The sequence below is a fragment of the Spermophilus citellus genome (genome assembly GCF_964194105.1).
Source record: "Spermophilus citellus genome assembly, chromosome: 4".
Taxonomy (NCBI): Eukaryota; Metazoa; Chordata; class Mammalia; order Rodentia; family Sciuridae; genus Spermophilus; species Spermophilus citellus.
The window spans coordinates 15,291,825-15,301,347 of record NC_138185.1 but is presented as its reverse complement, the minus strand read 5'-3'; positions in this window follow the sequence as shown (position 1 = coordinate 15,301,347).

The window sequence follows — 9,523 nt, the reverse complement described above, 5'->3', positions numbered from 1 at the left end:
TCAAGTGCAGGGGTGGGTCCCTCTCCACCTCCTTTAATGCCACCTTTCCCACAATTCCAGGGGCTCCCCATGCTGCATGCAGGGGGGTCTCTGTCTCCACGCTGCCCCCTTGGTCGGGTCTCACTTTCCTGTGCCTTTTGCTGTGTTGGGAAAGGGTCTGGGTGTCAGTGCCGCTCATGCTTAGAAACCACTGAAAGCCCCCAATAAAGCATCCAGGAGGAGCAGTTGCTTTTCATTTCTAAACCTGTTTGTCCACCCAGCTCTTGTTTCCAAAGTCAGGCCAGAGGGCTGGAGGTGAGGTTGAGGTCCCCAGTTGAGTTGAGGGCAGGTCCCAAATTGCCGGTCTGGGCTGGAGAGACTTTCCAAAGCTCTGATCTTGAGGTAAACACTCCTTGCTTAGGCACAGCACTTCCCAGTTTAAGAGCCTGCTCACAAACATTTGCCTACATTAACCTTCAGGGGGAACCCAGGGCACATCCCCACACCAGTTTCTAAGTGGAAAACATGTATTAAAATGCCCAAAGAATTAAGCCGGGATTATAATTTGTGGAATATAGTTTTATATTGAAAGAAGATGGTAAGAATCTGCCTGTTTAAAAATAGCCAGATCTAAGACAGGCCAATGGTGGATCTTGGAGACCCTGGACACTCTGGTACTGTGTGTCCCACTGGGCTACCCAGACATGCAGAGCCTCCTCACTTGCAATTCAACCTCTACTCAAGAAGAACAGCAGCCTACTCTCCTAGCAGGATCCACTGCCCTTGTGAAATGGGGACACGCTCACCTTCTCCAAAAACAAGACTCACAAGGCCCTGCCTGTCTGCCACATAGCTTGGGGTGAAGTCATATTCTCCTCCCACTCTTCCAGGTCTAGAGATCACACTCGAGCCTCACTGAACTATAACTTACAGACCAAATTCAGCTGTCACTAGCATTCCCGTGACACAGTGTGCACATACAAGCAAAGAAAATCCTCACAACTGCCGCCCTTCTGAAACTGATCCCAAGGCCATTGTTGATATTTATAATTTCTCTTTTCTCCACGGCTATTTTATGTTTGTTCTCTTTGCCTCAAACAGTGCTCTGCTGGTTGGTGAAGTCTGCCTGGTGAAATGACTCTAATTTTTGGTGGCCCTTGGGTTACTGTGGTTTTCTAACCATCTTTTACCATTAGATGTGAAGGTTTTGTAGGGTACCTAGAACTCCATCTCCATACATAGCCTCCATGCTAGCATTTGTAGAGAAGCCCAGCATGCCTTGGTAATCAGGTGGAGCTCCACACCCTGGGAGGTGACACCCCTTTGCCTGGAGTTTCAATGTAGGAGGGGCTCCAAATGGCCAAGCAAGGGAACCACTGATGTGTTCCCCAACAGAAATGTTCTGTCCTTGGTACTTATAATCTCTAAGTGGCCAAGGCCCACGGTTTCAGGGATGGAAAGCACTATGTGTGACAGTGGAGTCACTACTCCCTCTTCTACCCTGGCCCCCTGGCCCTGTGTTACTCAGCTAAGGAGAAACCAGGACCATGACAGGTTGAAGTGCAGTTTCTACCGCCCCCTGCAGGTCAGTGCTCCAGCCCTGCAGCGTCTCCCACCCGGCATTGGAACAGAGCCTTCAGTAGCCCATTTCAATGTTCTGTGAATCTGGCTGCTTCTGGGTACAAGAGTAAGGACATGACAAGACCAGAAGTTTCCATTGGTATGACCCCTTTGCTGCTCTTCCCTTGCTGTAACCTCGATTCTTTGGTCAAAGCAATGTCACATGGAATACCAAGACTGAGACCAGACATCCTATGTCCTTGTGTGTAGTGGTCAGAGAGGGCAAATCCACATGGAGAGCCAGTGAGGACCAACTGCTGCTTCCTCTATAATGGAAGTGGTTACACGTAGATGAATGTGATGAAAGGTTCCATATAATAACTCTGGGCAAGCTGCGCACTCAACAGTGGTATTGGCTAAATAGGTTTTGTGTGTGTGTGTGTGTGTGTGTGTGTATGTATGTGTGTGGTGCTGGGGATCGAACCCAGGGCCTTGTGCATGTGAGGAAAGCACTCTACCAACTGAGCTATGTCTCCAGCCCCCTAAATAGGTTTTGAGGAGAGGAAGTCCACGTTATACCATTTACAACTCAGTGACCACGCCCATTCTCATGAACCTATTGGACAAGCACAAGGATATCTGGGGAAAGAGAATGACTAATGGCTACAAAACAAGGAATTTTGTCTCCTGGTATATTGACCCATGACCTCCTCTGCAGTGGCTACCTTTGGGGGAACATGCACGTAGGACATATTACCCTCCCATTCTATGCGCACATGCCTTCTCCCACAGACCTCCTTGTTACCAGTCCTGCAATCTTTTCTTTCCATGTTCCTGATCATCCAGCCAAACCCTCTATCCCATGCATATGTAGGTTCATATGTCGGACTTCTGTCTCCACTTGAAAAGTAGTCGACCAGATGGACAGCTTGGACCTGTGTTCTTGGAAGCTATCTGCCTTCTGCAGTGTCTTCCAGGGCACCCTGCAGTGCTGTAACCATCCACTTCCACCTGGCACCAGGCCCGAGTTTTTTCTTTCTCCATCAACTGACCACAGGGACTTCACCACAAGACCTTGGGTACTGATTGAGGAAGAGGCAGCAATGTGGCAGAACAGATGGCATTGTGCTGTCACTTTCACTTGGTAAAATGCTGCTGTACATGCATGTCCTGGCTTGACAGGTCAGATGACACCCAGATCGTGACTGAGTGCTCAGCCAGGTTGCATAGCCTTGGTGTCTTGTGGGCAGGAGTTCAGTCTCTACAGGGCCCAGAAGGAAGCCAAATGCTATTTCTCAAAAGGACAATCAATTATCATCTGCAGAAGAGGAGATTGTGGGGTATGCTGAGATTTTCCGACTAGGACTTGCTGGAAGCTCAATGCCACATGCCTGTTTCAGAGACAACTGAGGCATCATTCATTGGATGTGCTGGGTCACAGGCTCCATTGGCAGAGTATCTTGCACTGCAGCCTGAATTGCGTTGGGACCCATTCAAAACTGGCAGAATTCTGGGTTATTCAGCAAATAGTTCAAAGAAGCACGTGTGCATGGGCATGTGTTGCCTCTGGTAGGGAAGCCAATCAGTGAAGAAGAAGAGAAGAGATTTCAGGGACAGCTAGCAGCCTCTGACATAGGAGTAACTGAAAAAGAAGACTGCTGGAAAGGATGGTGGGTGCAGAGGAAGCCCAGGCTGGCGGACAGCAAGACTGCCATCTGCTGGTTCCACATATGGGGAAACCGGGATCCTGCATGGGGTGGCGGATGGTTGAGTCAAGACCCCACTGCCACAGAGCTAGAACCAGGGAGTCCTTTCCCTGGTCTCATTCTGTCTCTGAGAATATCATGGAGGAAATCTAGGGTGTCGACAGGTATTTACTCTAAATTCATGGGCTGCTGGGCCATGGGGGGTGCAGAGGTGATGGCAGGTGGCTATTGGAGTTCTCTAGTCAGGAAGATGGGCAACAGCACTCCGGACTGTGGCAACAGGGGCTCCTGAGTTTACACTGTTAGCTGGGCAAGGTGGGGCACACCTGTAGTCCCAGCCACTTGGAGGCTGAAGGGGGAGGATCACTTGAACCCAGGAGTTGGAGACCAGCTTGGGCAACATAGTGAGACCCTATCCTCCCAAAAGAGAAAAAATAAAAGAAAGGCTTCTCTGACATTCCCTGAAGAATTCCTGCTGGGAGGACAGTAAGGGCTGCTGCAGGTCATAGTTTCTTTGGTTTGTTGGTTTCTTATTGCCAAAGTTACAAACTTGATGACCCAGGTCACTCCAGCATATCCCCAAAGTCCTATCTGGTTCTTCTCTAGCAACCTGGGCCCACACTGCCTAAGGGCCTTGCTGAGGGCCATTGCCAAGTAGGAATGACGCATCGAAATTTCCTTGCCAGCGTACCCCATGTTAAATGGACTTGCCTTGGAATTTCGCTGTTGACATTGCATGTGTGTTTGAGAAAGGTGACCCTGCTCAAGGACGAGGGTGGATCCAGGATTAGGGTGTATCCTGCAGTTTGAGGAAGTATCCCGCTCCTTGGGTTTAGGGTGTTCCCGGTTTAAGACAAGTTTAAGGCGTTCCCAGTTTAAGACAATAGGGGTTTTAGGGAAGTTCCAGGTTGAAGATTATTGCTGCTGGGAATAGGGCGTTCCTGCTGCCTGAGTTCCCGTTGAGTTCTCGTGAGATTAAGAAAGTATTAGGAAAAAAGCCTTGTGGAGTAGGTGAATTGGGCGGCAGGAGAACTGGGATGGCCCCAGAGCTTGTGTGGAGGCCGGTGTGAGTTCGGGAATAAAGAATTGCTGTTTGAATCGACAAAGCTGTGTGGTGGCTCGTGATTCTGTGCCCAGCCAAGACATTGGCAGGGCCTCAGTTTTCTCATCTCTGAAATGGAGCTGGTGACACTAACAGCTGCCATTCATTAAGTACTAGGAAATATGCATAATTTCAAACCCTAAGAAGCATGAATATTTGTTTTTCATTGATGAAATGAAGACTCAGAATTCAAGAACTCATGGTTCTAGTAGTAGATTGTACTATGGGTCTTCCCAACAGCATTGCATAGCCACTGCCTTTGACACAAAAATTCAGCCCCTCCCACTGTGGGTGGAGTTTGTTCCCTGCCCCATCAAGCCTGGTTTTCCCCGTGACCTTCTTGGGTTAGTGGAATATTGGTGAAAGGATATAACTTAACCACTGAGCCACATCCCCAGCCCTTTTTATTGTTTGTTTTGAGACAGGGTCTTGCTAAGTTGCTTAAGGCCTCCCTAAATAGCTAAAGCTGGCTTTGAACGTTGGATCCTCCTGCCTCAGCCTCCTGAGTCACTGGGATTACAGGCATGCACCACCATATCTAGTGGGCAGAGGTTTTAAATGTGCTATGTGGCTCAGCTTGGACATGGTACTCCAGCAACCATCAAAAGGGGAGCATGCCCCTAAGTAGTTGCTGCCCTTTTTTCTGGATGCCAGAACGAAACTAGCAAAACAGGACTGAGCCTATCTTGTGGCTTACAGCCAGGCAGAGCCACCCCCAGGCTGCAGCAGAGATCAACAGCTGAGGGCAGCCCATAGTAGCAGAGTTGACCTGCATTTGCTGTAAGTCAGTAAGTCTGTTGGGAGATGTGTTGTTACCAAGCAGTATTAGAGCAGTAGCTGACTAATATACTGGCAGAACTGGGCTATGAAGTCAGATATGTTTGAAGCCAAAGTCCCAGCTATTTTCTCTTGGCCTGGATTGGAGGGAACCACAGGTGAGGTGATACAGTAAAATGTCAAGCATCAGACTAAAAAAAAAAATCAAGAACAAACACCAGTTGTTAATCTTATTCATGCTGCATTAGATTGATGATTTTTTTTAAGAGGGAGGTGAGAGACAGAGAGAATTTTTAATATTTATTTTTTAATTTTTGGCGGACACAACATCTTTGTTTGTATGTGGTGCTGAGGATCGAACCCGGGCTGCACGCATGCCAGGCGAGCGCGCTACCGCTTGAGCCACATCCCCAGCCCCGCATTAGATTGATGACATAGAGAAATTTCAGGGTTATTGAGGACATTTAGTTGTTAGAGGGTCTGCCCCTGAGAGAGAGAGAGTCATTAAGCAAAGATAAATCTCTTCAATACTAAGCAGGTCTCATGGGTGTCTGATATCTCAAAGCTTATATTTTCCCATCTGTGATTGCATTAGGCCAATCAGTGACTAGCGAGACAGAAAGTATTCTCATTTTGAAGTTGAGTAACAAATCAGAGAGGCTAACTGCTTTGCCCAGGGTCACGCGCTGAAGAATTGAACGCAGGCTTCTTGGTTTCCAGTCCAGGTCAGTTCAGGAGAGCTGGTTTATGCCCCCCGCCGCTCACCCTGCATCAGTCCCCAGCAGCAAGAGGCGCCTGGCAGATGAAGTACGCTCAGGAAGTGCAGGCAGAAGCCAGGGCAGGTGCAAGGGGTGCCAGTGGGAACACGCAGCTGGCTCGGGCAGGCCCCAAATGACTTTGTTCCAGAAATTAAGATCTACTCATGGATATTCCCACGCTCCCCCACCCACTTACCTCCTAAGCACTCAGCCACCTCAGAAGCTCAGACACTGGGTGGCACACCTGGCAGAGAAGGCAGCCAGTGGCAGGGCTCTGTGATAAGGCTCCCCCCCCAGGGCCCCACAGGAAGCATCTTGGGGCCAGCGTAGGCAGCCCGTAGTTCCCTGGGTGGACAGCACCTCAGACAACACCGGGACCTACTTCACCTTGGCCAGAAGGATGCCACCAGTTCAAGGCTCTTTCTTTCAGCTGTCCTGGAAAATGGCTCCCTCCCTCTCCAGTAACTTCGTTAACCTGCAAACCAGAAGGCAGAGTCTGAGGTGCTCCAGGGCCACGCCGGTGCGCAGGGACACAGTCTTGCCTGTTCAACAGCACCTCTGTGAACTGAAAACGTGCTCGTTGTGGATTTTCTTTCTCCTGGTAAAGTAAGTTATGGTACTGATGACACACTAGGACCTACCACATCCTGGATGACCCTTGTGTTGACCTCCCGCACAAGGTCCTGTTCTAAGCACCTCACAAGCTTTAATTCATTTAATCCCCACAACACTTCAATGTAGGTACCATCCCTCATTTTACAGATGAAGAAACTGAGACCCAGAGAGGTTAGGTGCTTGCTCAAGGGTGCACAGCCAGTGTAAATGTTAGGGTTAGGATTGGAAACCAGGCAGCCTGTTAACCTCCTTGGTCCTTTTACTTCTCTAAATGCTTTATGTAACTTGTCTCTGCCTGAGCTGTGAAAATGTCAGGGTCCGTTGGGGAAACACTGCTTCTGATGCTCTGCACACTGTCTGATGTGGCGATTTCGTTGTCTGAATATGGTTGAACTGCAACCCATGGAGGCAGGTCTGAGTCTGAGTTAATGCTGCACTCCTCCCTCGCCTAACACAGAAACTGGAGCACGGGTGCTCCCCAACTACTGGGTGACTGATGAGTGAGGAGAGGCACTGTGAACCCCACCTTACACTCCCGAAGCAGGGGCTCAGAGCCGACCTGGTTGAGGATACACAGCTGCGAGTTATAGTCAGCACGAGCCCAGATCTTCCGCTCCAGACTCAGGCTAGCTAGGACGTCATTCATTCTTGGTAGCAACTGCATTACGTGACTCACAGAGTTACTATAATTTATGTAACTGATATAATTTATGTAACTGTCATTTGGGTTTTGACAAGTTTTCACTCTTGCAGCAACTATGATAAAAATCTTTCTGTACACATTTCCGTATGCAAACCCCTACACTCAGGTTGTTGGGTCTGCACGTTTTCAGCTTGGTTTCCACCAGGTCACCGTCTAAACAGGAGGCACCAGGCTTCCACCCGCGTCCCCTGCAGCGGGAGGGCACTGTTCTCTGTGCTGGGTGTTCAACTGTAAAACTCCCCAGGTGCTGTCAGAACTGTCACAGGTTGCGGGGACAATTCCTAATGATGTCTAAACCATAGGGGTTTCTCTTAACTACCATCTCGAAAGTGATCAAAAATGTTTTGATTTTGGAGAGTTTTTAAATGACCTCTGCAGCTCATCCCTTTGGGAATTAGGTTTGGTTCCCCAAGTGCAGTAAGCCCATATGAACCCATGTGACCAGGCCCGAACTACACTAGGGTGTCCTACAGAGAAGGAGAAGCAGAGTGGTGATACACTGCACCCAGAAGTGTGCTCTCTTGTCACTCACCAGGAAAGGAGCTGCCACCTCAACCCTGAGGGAGAGCTTCTTTCCTGTTGTTTCCTAAAACAAAAGCCATAATCAGCTTTGAAAGAACTATTTATCAGGCAGAACAGAGAAACAGAGGGACAGGGTAGAAGGGTTGCTGAGACAGCCCAGACCACCCAGAGCTTATCACGTGAGGAAACTGAGTCCCAGAGATACTGAATGATTAGTTCAAGGTCACACAGAAGAGCAGAAAAAGCAGTGACAGAATCCAGCCCACACCAGGTATTCTAACTTCTGGCTGAGAGTTCTTTAGATTGCAGCTGGGCACATCTGTAGCCGCCAACAACAGGCCTAAAAGTCTTCCTTCAATCTCGGGGGCTTTAGAAAATGACAAGAAAGTTGAGTTCACCTTGGAAAGGGAAACCTGAATAAATTAACCCATGGACTATCAGCATGACCTTGTGTGTTGGCCCCACTGCCTTGGATTCACTTCCCTGCCAAACTCTTCCAACTCCTCTTTATCCTTTAAGACCCCAAAGAACCACTACCCTCTGTGGAAATACTCCCTGATTCTCTGGGGCAACTGGCTGCTTCCTGCTCTGTGTTCCCAGGCCCTGACCTTGCTCCAGCACTCAGAGCAGTCTATGGTGGGCCTGGGTCTTCTCTGTGAGAGTGACAATTCCTTAAATGCAAGATGTGTCAAATCCACCTTTGCAAACCCAATAGCTGAAGCCACAGTGACTTTAGAGCATTAACTCCACCAGGGAGGGAGTTGATTCAAGAGGGTTTTTAGCAGGGCATGATGGCGCACACCTATAATCTCAGTAGACTTGAGAGGCTGAAGCAGGAGGATTGCAAGTTGGAGGCCAGCCTAGGAAACTTAGTAAGACCCTGTCTCAAAAAATCAAAAGGGTTGGGGGTAGCTCAATGGTAGAGTACCCCTAGGTTCAATCCCTAGTACTGAAAACAAAAACACAAAAACACTTCTGCCGAGCTGCTGAAGGAACGTGAACAGGAAGTCCTCCAGGGTGAGGAGATGCTGATCCTGGAGGCACTGAACTTTCATCACACACTACCTGGAAGTGCCAAGCAGGTCAGGCTGCTAAGTGAGGTGAGCGGGCCCTAAAAGGCCCAGGAAACTCTCACCTATGTGGAGGCCTCCCTCCAGGGCCACAGAGCACTTGCGAAGACGACCCCACCCACGTGAACTTTGTAACTGCTCTTCAGCCTTCCTCCTAGGAGGCCTAGCTCTCCTTTGCCAAGGGGACGCCGCCCAAGTGCAGCTGACACAGAACTCAGGATAGTAAGACACAGAAAGGAGTAAGGCAGGCTAAGAAACATACACACACACAACAAGATGTAGGTGAAAAAAAATGAGATGAGAGTAACTATTTCCATGAAAAACTACACACACACACACACACACACACACACAGTGGGGGAGAGGGAGATGGGCAGACAGAGGATGAGGGGGAGAGAGACCCAAGAAAGAATCACTGATGTTCAAGGAGGTGTAATCAAAGTGACTTGGGAGGCTGAGGCAGGAGGATCCCAAGTTTGAGGCCACCCTCAGCAACTTAGTGAGACCCTGTCTTAAAATAAAAATCAAAAGGGGCTGCATATATAGCTCATAATTAGGGCATCACTGGGTTCAATCCAAGAAAGAAGTAAGGAATTAAAGAGTGGGGTGGGGGGAAGGAAAGAAGGAAAAGAGACAGGCAGACTATCTTTCATATAGTGCTCTCAGGTTTGCTGGGCTGCAGGCTTCTGTAGGGATATGAGAAAGTAACACACAAAACACTGGAATGCGGA